This window comes from Procambarus clarkii, chromosome 57, assembly GCF_040958095.1.
Source record: "Procambarus clarkii isolate CNS0578487 chromosome 57, FALCON_Pclarkii_2.0, whole genome shotgun sequence".
NCBI classification, from domain to species: Eukaryota; Metazoa; Arthropoda; class Malacostraca; order Decapoda; family Cambaridae; genus Procambarus; species Procambarus clarkii.
This window is the reverse complement of record NC_091206.1, coordinates 6,608,536-6,619,844: the sequence shown is the minus strand read 5'-3', so window position 1 is coordinate 6,619,844 and position 11,309 is coordinate 6,608,536. Positions and strand designations below refer to the sequence as shown.

The 11,309-nt window shown below is 40.0% G+C and overlaps 1 long non-coding RNA gene across 1 annotated transcript; it reads left to right on the top strand.

Annotated features, from left to right (window-relative positions):
* The first annotated feature begins 2,673 nt into the window (after window positions 1-2,673).
* LOC138353340 (uncharacterized) lies at window positions 2,674-9,517 on the top strand. Its single transcript, XR_011223118.1, has 2 exons — window positions 2,674-3,558; window positions 3,601-9,517. It is a non-coding gene; the product is annotated as an uncharacterized lncRNA (long non-coding RNA).
* Window positions 9,518-11,309: the final 1,792 nt, after the last annotated feature.

The window sequence follows — 11,309 nt, the reverse complement described above, 5'->3', positions numbered from 1 at the left end:
AGTTCTTCCATCTGTACACACCCCCCATAATCCCCAGTCCTCATCACCCCATCCCCTTATCATCCCAACACTGCCCCCATTTGAATCAAAATGAGACTACAGAAGCGTGTCCTTGATTGTCGGCTCAAATTATCGATATCTAAGGTTACTTCTTGAAGAAACAGGAGAGAGAGAGAGAGAGAGAGAGAGAGAGAGAGAGAGAGAGAGAGAGAGAGAGAGAGAGAGAGAGAGAGAGAGAGAGAGAGAGAGAGAGAGAGAGAGAGAGAATTATTACCCACGTATAAGATTAAAAATGTCGACCCCATTGAGAGATCATTTGAGTTATATGTAAACAAAGCCGAGAAACAATTGCTGAAAATGTATGCCCGCATTCGATACCTAAATGAATCTTTCGTGTTTGTTTTTAGTGAATAAGAATACTTGATAGGGATATACTAAGATAACCGTAAGTATACTCACATGATTGCTGCATGCTTGTGCTTTATGCAAAGCCAGTCACATGGCACTGCTCGGAATTGATGAAAAATATGCATTTTGGTAAATATATTTTTTCCCCAGCAATTTCCCCTCTTTCCCCCCCGACAAAAGCTGATGGCAATCACCCCTCAGGTCCATCAGATCACTAGGGGAAGTAACCCTAACAGTGTGGTAGAGTAGATCAGATGACGCAACAACAGAATGAATTTTCCCTCCTTTTAATAGACTCCCTCCTTTTTAATTACATATATATATATATATATATATATATATATATATATATATATATATATATATATATATATATATATATATATATATATATATATATATATATATATATATTAGATATAAAAGAGGAAAATTAGATTGGTTAGAAAGGCAAAGTCCAAGAGCTAATAGCTCGATTCTGCAGACACAAATGGTAAATACAACACACACACACACACACACACACACACACACACACACACACACACACACACACACACACACACACACACGGCGGGATCCAAGAGTCAATGCTCGATCCTACAAGCACATATAGGTGAGTACACACACACACACACACACACACACATACACACACACACACACACACACACACATACACACACACACACACACACACACACACACACACACACACACACACACACACACACACACACACACACACACACACACACACACACACACAAAACACATTTTCTTTTAACACTTCCCCTCCATCCACTATATCTGACACTCCCTGTCCCACCTCCCACCCTTCCTAGCGTGACCCTCTCCAAACCTACTCATTCCCTACCTCTCATATCATCATAAGCTTGTCTCTTCCCTCGCCTCACACTGCTCCTATGATCTCTTTCCTCACCTCTCACCCACCTCGCTCTTTCACACCATACAGCCCCAGCGACAAATATTTTCCCGGGGCGTCGAGCTGAGGGTAAGGAGGAAGTTCCTGTCTGTGGAGAGAGAGGAAGCTGGCATCTTTAGGATGCTACTGTTCTCTTCTCCCTCCTTGTCTCGGTGGAAACGAAGAAGGAATAAAGAAAGAAGGCAAGGAGGGAGAGAGGGATAGAGAAAGACAGAGAAAGTAGAGAGAGAGAGAGAGAGAGGAGAAGAATTAATGTAAAAAGAATAAGAGAATGTGAATTTTGGGAGAGCGAGAGGGAAGTAGGGTGAAAGGAAGTAGAAGAGGTAAACAAGGAACAAGGGGAAAAATAGGAAGAGTATAAATAGTTAATAAAAATAAATAGATAAAATAGATAAATAGATAAAAAAAAATAGGAAGACAATATACACTCTCAGAAAATGTGTTTTGTGTAAGCAAATTTCGCAGATTTAGTGTTCTGTTTGATTGTTTCTAAGGTAATCGAAACGATCGAACAAAATATATTTACAAGAGTTCAGGAATGATTTTCTTACGTGTATGATAATTGTGACGTAATTTGCGAATTTTGTAAGACGTTAATGTTATGCACTAATATAACTCAAGCATATACTATTAATGAAGAAATAATATATCATATCCTTAAGTAATAATACAGACAATTTCCTGTTAAGCTCAAGTATCAGAGGAAATTATTGTAATCTTACTAAAGATTGTCATGATATATTATTTACATATTATTCTTATATGCTTGAGTAATATTAACGGTAAACTACTTTATTAAAAAAAACATCAAAATTTAAGCAAAATTTAATTTAGCAAAATCTCTGCTAGCTTCACGGGGAATTTTCTTTATTAAAATAATGTTGGGAGTGAATATTGTTGTATTATCCATCTCTACTTCCTCGTAAGAGTGACCTGAAGGAAGTAATTGTACATGACACAGGTCTTTGGAGGAGTGAAGATGTTCGACGCAAGACTACGACTCTTCAGAACCTCTGGAGCTCCTCCACAGGTATTTTCGGTGTCCCTGAGAAGGTGTTGCCTGCCGCCGTCCTTATGTCAACATCGTCACCCTTGATTGATTGATTGATAAAGATTAAGCCACCCAAGAAGTGGCACGGGCGTGAATAGCCCGTAAGTCGCCCCTTGTCTTGTGTTGTATTAATATAGGCCATGTTTTTCTTGTGGGGGGATTGGCCTGAAATGTTGGGATGGGGGTAGAGTTAGCGTTTAGGGAGGGGGAAGGGTTGAATTGGCGTTGGTGGGGGGGGATATGCGATTTGTAGGGGAGAGTTGGTGGGGGTTGGTGGTGAAGAGATGAATTTACATTGGTGAGGGTTGGGATTAGTGGGGAAGGGTTGACACTGGTGGGGGAGGGTTGAGATTGGTAGGAGGGGATGTGATTGGGTGCAGTGGAAACATGGTTGTCTCTGACATATACTGTTTTTTTCACTATTAAAACATGTGTTGAAATAGATTGGTTTAATGAAGTGGGCGAGACATATTTTTGAGAGACTTTATGTTTACACATTTTAAAGACTGCACATTATATATATATATATATATATATATATATATATATATATATATATATATATATATATATATATATATATATATATATATATATATATATATATATATATATATATATATGTGCCTAAATATACTTCAATATATGTTCGTCTATAATATTGAAATAATTAAATAAACTAGTTAAATGTTAAAGTTTTCAAACACATCCTTTGTCCAAATTCGAGTGTTTTGTGTATGTTGGAGTTTTATACATAAAAGACTATTTAGTATTAATTCATTCGCCACCTCAGCATAACAGGAATTACTAACAATAACAAAAACATTATACAGTCTCCACAAATCCCATATTGAAAGTCAATACATGGCAGGAGGTTAAGTTTAGAATCCCTTATGGAAACACGACATGGATTCTAATCCTTTATCGCGTTCCCCGACCCCAACTTCTGGGAGTTGCAGACCGCGGCCACCGCTTCGTATCTTAAACTTATATATAAAGCATGTTAATGGGGAATTGTGTATGTTGGTGGTTCTAAGAGCGGCGTACTGATGATTACTGGACGTTGGGACTTCTTTGGAAGTGGTAAGAGGTTGTCTGATAGAGAAGAGAGGTATTCTGATAGCGGAGAGAGGTCATCTGATAGCGGAGAGAGGTCATCTGATAGCGGAGAGAGGTATTCTGATAGCGGGGAGAGGTATTCTGATAGCGGGGAGAGGTTGTCTGATAGCGGGAAGAGGTATTCTGATAGCAGGGAGAGGGCGTCAATAGCTAAGAGAGTTTGTCTGATAACGGGAAGGGTTTGTCTGATAACGGGAAGGGTTTGTCTGATAACGGGAAGGGTTTGTCTGCTAGCGGCGAGAATGTGTCTGATAGTGGGAATAGAACAACTATTAAATGAGTTGCGGAAAATAATAGTTAGATTGTAGTACCGGATGGTAACGTAATCCATCCCTCCACAAGTGAGGTCGAATGTCTGGTCGACCTGCTGCTAAGCTCACCATGGCTCAGTCGGCAGCGTGTGCGTCTAGGTTAGGGAGTTCTTGTGGAAGCGGTTGGTGATGGTGTCCAGTAAACACGAGATATCAAGGCCATGTAAACCACAAAATCAATGGAGTCAGGTGATTTAAACAAAAATAATAGCGCAACTAATTTAAGTGAGCTCATGTTGCAATATGTGTTGCACTCAATGTGAAGTGCTACTCAGCTACTCATGCGGAACTTATGTGTACGGACGTTTGCTTGGTACGTGGAGTCTCATACTCTACAGTGACATAAATAGCACTGTATAATCAAAGAGTAGACCATTGATGTCCGGAGACTGAAAGAACGTTTGGGAGACTGAAAGAACGTTTGGGGGGACTGAAAGAACGTTTGGGAGACTGAAAGAACGTTTGGGGGGACTGAAAGAACGTTTGGGAGACTGAAAGTACATTTGGGAGACTAAAAGAATATTAGGGAGACTGAAAAAACGTTTGGGGGGACTGAAAGTACATTTGAGAGACTGAAAGAACATTTGGGAGACTGAAAGAACATTTGGGAGACTGAAAGAACATTTGGGAGACTGAAAGAACATTTGGGAGACTGAAAGAACATTTGGGAGACTGAAAGAACATTTGGGAGACTGAAAGAACATTTGGGAGACTGAAAGAACATTTGGGAGACCGAAAAAACGTTAGGGTACCTAAAAGAAAGTCTGGAAGGCTAAAAAAAAGTCTGGGAGGCTGGAAGAGACACTGAAAGCAAAAACTAGAAACTGATTCGCCGACTAAGGTGGGAACCAAGTGACAGGCGTCAGAGAGGATGGTCAATGAATCGTGGGGATGGGAAGGAGAGGCGGAGGGATAGGAGGTAATGGACGAGGAAGGGGCAGAGGTGACTTTGTGAGAAGAGGAAGTAGAGGAGGAGAGCGGAAAGAGAAGCACGGAACGAGAGAAAGATGAATTATAGCATAAGAGATGTTGGCATTAAGCCAGCGAGGTCCTGCTTTGATCACCCCCTTTAGCATCTTACTCTGACCCATAACAGTCTAGGTCGATAAACAGATGGAGGGGAGTGAAGGGACAGAGGGGAGGATAGGGGCAGAGAAAAGCGTATGGACAGAACTATCAGGGGGAAAGCGCCAAGCCATTACGACTATATAGCACTGGGAAAGGGTCAGGATAAGGATTTGGGATGGGAAGGGGGGAAGGAATGGTGCCCAACCACTTGGATAGTCGGGGATTGAACGCCGACCTGCATGAAACGAAGAAGCGACCTGCATGAGTGCTACTAAGAGGTATTGAGAGGGAAGGCAGAGAATATATTTTAAGAACAATATTGGGCCCTAGATAATCCTGTAAATAAGGAATAATATTGATATAATTATCTATATTTTTAGGGGAAATTTACGAAAACAAAAGATAGTCTGCAGGTGAAAAAATTTAAACCCCCACATTAAGACGAATTTATAGACTTTACTAAAGTAAGAAAAACTTTAAATTGGGTCAGAGTGGAGAGGTCTGGTGAAACAGACGCTCTAGAGAGAGCTGCCGTGGAGAGGGCTGCTATAAAGAGGACTGCTATAGAGAGGACTGCTATAAAGAGGACTGTTGTGGAATAGAAACATGTGATGAAAGTTTCTTCTCTTGCTTATATCCCTCTACACACTCATATCGTTGGGTGTATCTAAATACTACTGAAATTTGAATGGATTTTGTATTCTGCTTTATCTTGAATTGTGTTTGTGAAGTTGTATGATACTCGATGGTACACCTATTTGCTCTCTGGGCAAGACCACAGCGTTCCTTATAACGTGAATGGCTGTCTTGTCACAACTCCCATTATCAACCTGAAGAAGAGTTGCGAAGGGTTGCTCAGCTTGTAAAAAAAATGGTCATGCATTATATCTCATATCTCATCTCATCTCTCTCTCTCTCTCTCTCTCTCTCTCTCTCTCTCTCTCTCTCTCTCTCTCTCTCTCTCTCTCTCTCTCTCTCTCTCTCTCTCTCTCTTTCTCTCTCTCTCTCTCTCTCTCTCTCTCTCTCTCTCTCTCTCTCTCTCTCTCTCTCTCTCTCTCTCTCTCTCTCTCTCTCTCTCTTTCTCTCTCTCTCTCTCTCTCTCTCTCCCTATTCTTTATCTTTCTGACTCAATGTCTCTCACTGTCTCTCTCTCTCTGTCACACACACACACACACACACACACACACACACACACACACACACACACACACACACACACACACACACACACACACATAAAAGAAAATGTGGGTTCCTCCAGGTGACCTACAAAGTCGCCCTGAGGACAAGGGCACAATGAGAACCTGTGCACATGTTGGGAGATAAAAGAACCTGCTTCCTCCACGAGATTAAAACATCTCTCTATATATAACTTCCTTCCTCAAAGATTGTTTAATCTTTGTTCGGATTTTTAATGCCAGGTCGAGAGGTTTAATGAAAGGCAGAAGGGGCTTAATTCAAGGCAGTTGGGTTTAAATCAAAGGAGATGGGTTTAATTCAAGGCAGATGGGTTTAAATTTGTTTTGATAGGATTCCATCAGTCTACTTCATACAATTTCAGCAGCGTGTAGGAATTTTTGTATATTTTCCATGAGCTTGTAGATATCTTTCTCGAGGCTTGAGGTGCTTGTAAAGGCTCCTGTCTAAACCTGAAGTGTGTGTGGCTCACGCCAGCTCCTCTATGAGGAGCCAGGGACTCACCACTCATATTCCTTTGTGCAACAAAGAGAAAAAGAAGCAAAAAAGTGTTTTTAATGTCATTTACAATAAATATATATATATATATATATATATATATATATATATATATATATATATATATATATATATATATATATATATATATATATATATATATATATAATCGTGTCGAACGTAAATCACTCTGTTATCCGTTGTTTTAGATTAATTTTACAACTTATCATACGATGTTTACAGTCAGATCAGCTCGACAATACATTTCGTATATTTAAGAACAGATAGACAGATGCTTAGAGAAAAGCACCAACCGTCTTCATTCAGCTATGAACGTTGTGGTCAAGGTCTTTGCGGTTTTTTTTTTTGGTATTTCTTATTCGTTACTTTACGCATTTCGTTAAGAATTCCGACATACGTCTCTGTGCGTAATTCATGAAACACTGCTACGAGCGGGTCCTGGACTATTGCACTTGGTATTTTCTTATGCGTATATTTGCGTAAGTGGTTTTTTTCGGCGTATATTTTACTACATCTAGCGTATTGTTCGTTGCTTTTTAAGCGCTTTGGCCGCAAAGTGTTGCGTCTACTCGCAAATCTAGGTAGATGTTTACACACGTTTACCTTGATGTCTACTCTCATATCTACCTAGACATTTACACACGTATCTACTTAGATTTTTTTCACATATCTATCTACCTAGGTGTTTACACATGCATCTTCCATGACGTTGGTCACATACATCTACCTAAATGTTTACCCACAAGTCTACCTGGATGTCTACCCATACATCTACCTAGACATTTATCTACTCTCATACCCACTTCTGCGTTTCGTTATGTTTCTGGTAATATTTCTCTCTCTCTCTCTCTCTCTCTCTCTCTCTCTCTCTCTCTCTCTCTCTCTCTCTCTATCTCTCTCTCTCTCTCTCTCTCTCTCTCTCTCTCTCTCTCTCTCTCTCTCTCTCTCTCTCTCTCTCTCTATCTCTCTCTCTCTCTATCTTTCTCTCTCTCTCTATCTCTCCAGCTTTCTCACGTCTCGTTTCCGTATCATTATTAACATACAAACACAACGCAATGTTATTTTTCACAATATCTCTTTAAAAACGGAAAAAAACATGATTCCAAGTGTAGTATTTTTTAGACGCCGTAATGCAAGAAAAATATTTGGTTCATATTACAAATTGCTTCGGGTGATTGGAATAAATATTTATAGAGGATTGTATGTTAGGGCAAAGTTTTGATTTGTAAGAATTGTAAGAATTTTGTGAATGGTCAGCATTAAATTTGTATTTAAGCTGTGATATATAACAGTTATGACAAAGGCAATAATTTTTGGCTAAATAATAATATTATAATTCGAATAATAATAACAAGAAGAATAAAATAAAAATACTAAACTTTTTTGTTTAGAAATACATGTTTCTTTTTAATGTTATTTCAGGAATGGAAATAATAAAAGGAACGGAAAAAGGCCACTTTTTTTCATTGTTTGTTACTGGCCAATGAAGTTTAATGGGTAATTCAGCTATTTATGCTTGCCGTGTGTATGGTGTGGCTGTGCACGGCCTTCCTGGTGCACGGTACGGCTGGTGCACAGCTTAGTTGGCGCACAATCACCCTGTGCAACACCTATACACACCTAAGCTGCCACTGATAAACCAACAAAAAATACTTGCCTAATAATTGACATTAATTGTGAATAACTATTTGCTTATCAATTTACAATCAAAGATCAAAGGCAAGAAGTGCAAGACTTTATTGTTATGACTCAAATCCCCTCCACAGAGCACTGTACACTGTATACTGTACACTGTATACTGTACACTGTATACTGTACACTGTACACAAGTCTACGACGATCGAGTTTTATGTATCATTACACATCTCATTTTCTTGTAAATAATTCCTGTCTGATGCAACACATTATTCTACAAGTGTCGCTTTCATTATATAAAATATATATATATTCTGCAGGAAGTAAGAGGTTACTAGGGATGGCTGAGTAAGACAAGCCCCTTGAAGGAGTGCTGAGTAATCCTGCTTACTCTTCTAGTGAGTAACCCCCCCCCCCCCCCCACCCTTACCCTCCATTTCCAATGGTCTGGTCAACACAGCCACCTTACTGTTTAGTCATTCTCATCCTTGTGTACGAGTACCGTAAGGACTCTTCTTCTCTGTCCACTCACTCATCCGCCCTCTTTGAATATTTGTTTATGTTTTGTTATCATTGCTATCAATGATTTGATGTTTGGGAATCGTAAATATTATATATATATATATTGTATATATATATATATATATATATATATATATATATATATATATATATATATATATATATATATATATATATATATATATTGTAAAATTATTGAGTGTATGTCAAATATAATTTGCTTTTTGTTAATGTTAATATGACTGTGAGTTGTATAAAATGAGTATGTTTACAAGATTGAATAAAACCCATCTTTGCCCCGCGTTGAATGATGAATGGAGAGCAACATTGCCTTAGAACCACCAGGACCAACTTTGCGTTGTCTGTATCACCCCTGTGTCACCCTGTGTCACCCCTGTGTCCCGCTGTGTCACCCTGTCACCCTGTGGCACCCCTGTGTCCCGCCATGAATCAATGTTTAAAGGTGTTGGAGTCAGTGTGAGAGGGTTTCAACGCCACTCGACGCGGGACAAAGATGGCTTCAAGTCTCTCCTTCTCCTCATTACGTCTTAGGTTCTATCGTGCGTCACATTGAGAGCATTTCTTCATTCTTCTTTACACCATAATTTATATCAGAAAGGGTCCAAAAAATGCTTCTAATGTCTAACTACATCACTCAGTAGACGGTTAGTTGTACTTAATACGCATAATGTTAATAATTATTGTATTCATGTAAAAAAAATTATATGGCAAATATTATTACTCTGTGTATGTTTTTAGCCCCATAAAATGTAAAAAAATTTATTATACATACAGAAAGGAAGTGATCATGAATCTATTTTTTTTTAATACAATATTTTTTAATATGGTTTTCAAGAAGTGGGTGAAAACCCCTTCTTAACAAATTGTAGGCTGTAGCTTGAGGATATTCTTAACAAATTGTAGACAGTGGTATGCTTTACCTGCTGAGCGACAGGCCTACCTTTCCACAGCTCACCTGTCGAAACGAAGGCCTACCTGTCTCTCTCTGGTAAAGACCCTCCTTGTAGTCTCACAGACAGGTGCTTAATTAGGTCATTTTACGGAGAGCGTCGAGGCTCTGGGAGGAAATACATTGGTAAGGTCAGTGGTAAACAGCAGAGTTAACATCACTGGACAGGTCAAAGTGGAAGACTGAAGGAAGGATATTTGGATTCAAGGAGCGATGTTTTATTCCTAATTTATGTTCGTATAGAAGCAAAGAGACACATCATACAGATGCGCGCGCACACACACACACACACACACACACACACACACACACACACACACACACACACACACACACACACACACACACACACAACTAGGTGAGGTGAGTACACACACACACACACACGCGCGCGCGCGCACGCACATATAGCTGAGGCTGTAGCAGCAGCTAGATTACGGGCTCACCATAGCCCGTGCTACATGGACACTTCGTTCTGAGTAGCTAAATCTGAAACAACAGCAGCTAGAGCTAGAGCAGCTACCAGCGGGGCGCTGGTAGCTGTGGCCAGGGTTCGATTCCCGGCGCCGGCGAGGAACAATGGGCAGAGTTTCTTTCACCCTGATGCTCCTGTTACCTAGCAGTAAATAGGTACCTGGAAGTTAGACAGCTGTTACGGGCTGCTTCCTGGGGGTGTGTCCGTGCGTGTGCTAGATAAATATATGTAGTAGACATAAAAGAGGAAAATAGATTGGTTAGAAAGGCGGGGTGCAAGAGCTAGTAGCTCGATTCTGCAGACACAAATAGTAAATACACACTCACATGCACACGAACATAGAGGATTGACAATGTAGGTGTAGAAGCAAAGTTCAGATTAACGAACAATATAAAAAATGAACATAAACTGGAAACCCAAATGAGTCACATAAAAAATCAGAAAGAGCTTTTTCAGTTTAAGATTCGTAAATAAGTGTAAAGGACTAGATGTAGAATTTGTCGAAGCCAATTCGATACACAATTTTATATGTAAATATAACAAAAGCGAATGAAAAGGGTCACGGAATTGAACTACTGATGGTCGAAAAGCGGGGCTTAAGAGCAAATGCTGGAGCCTACAGGCACAACTAGGTAAGTACACCTACACACACAGCCGCAGCCTGGCCAGTATATAACGTTGTGCGCCTCGCAGGGGTTACTCCACTACGGGCTCACCATAGCCCGTGCTACTTGGATCTTTTAGTTCCAGGTAGCGAATCTTTAACAACAACAACAACAACGCAGAGGTTAAGACCATTTGGTCCGGGAGACATCTCCCGTCACGCAGGGTGCAGTCGCACCTCCACAGATCTGCAGTATCAGCTCTTGATACTGGTAATGGCTCAAAAGGGCCACCACTTACGGGTTATTCATGCCCGTGCCACCTCTTGGGTGGCTTAATCTTCATCATCATCATCAGCAGCAGCAGGGGTTAAACGTCGCCCGGGAATAAACCACAACTGAAAACAATCTTCCTCCTCCTGGCAATAACTAGCGCAGCTCCTGGGAGAAGAATATCGTGTTTTGTGTGTGTGTTTGTGTGTGTGT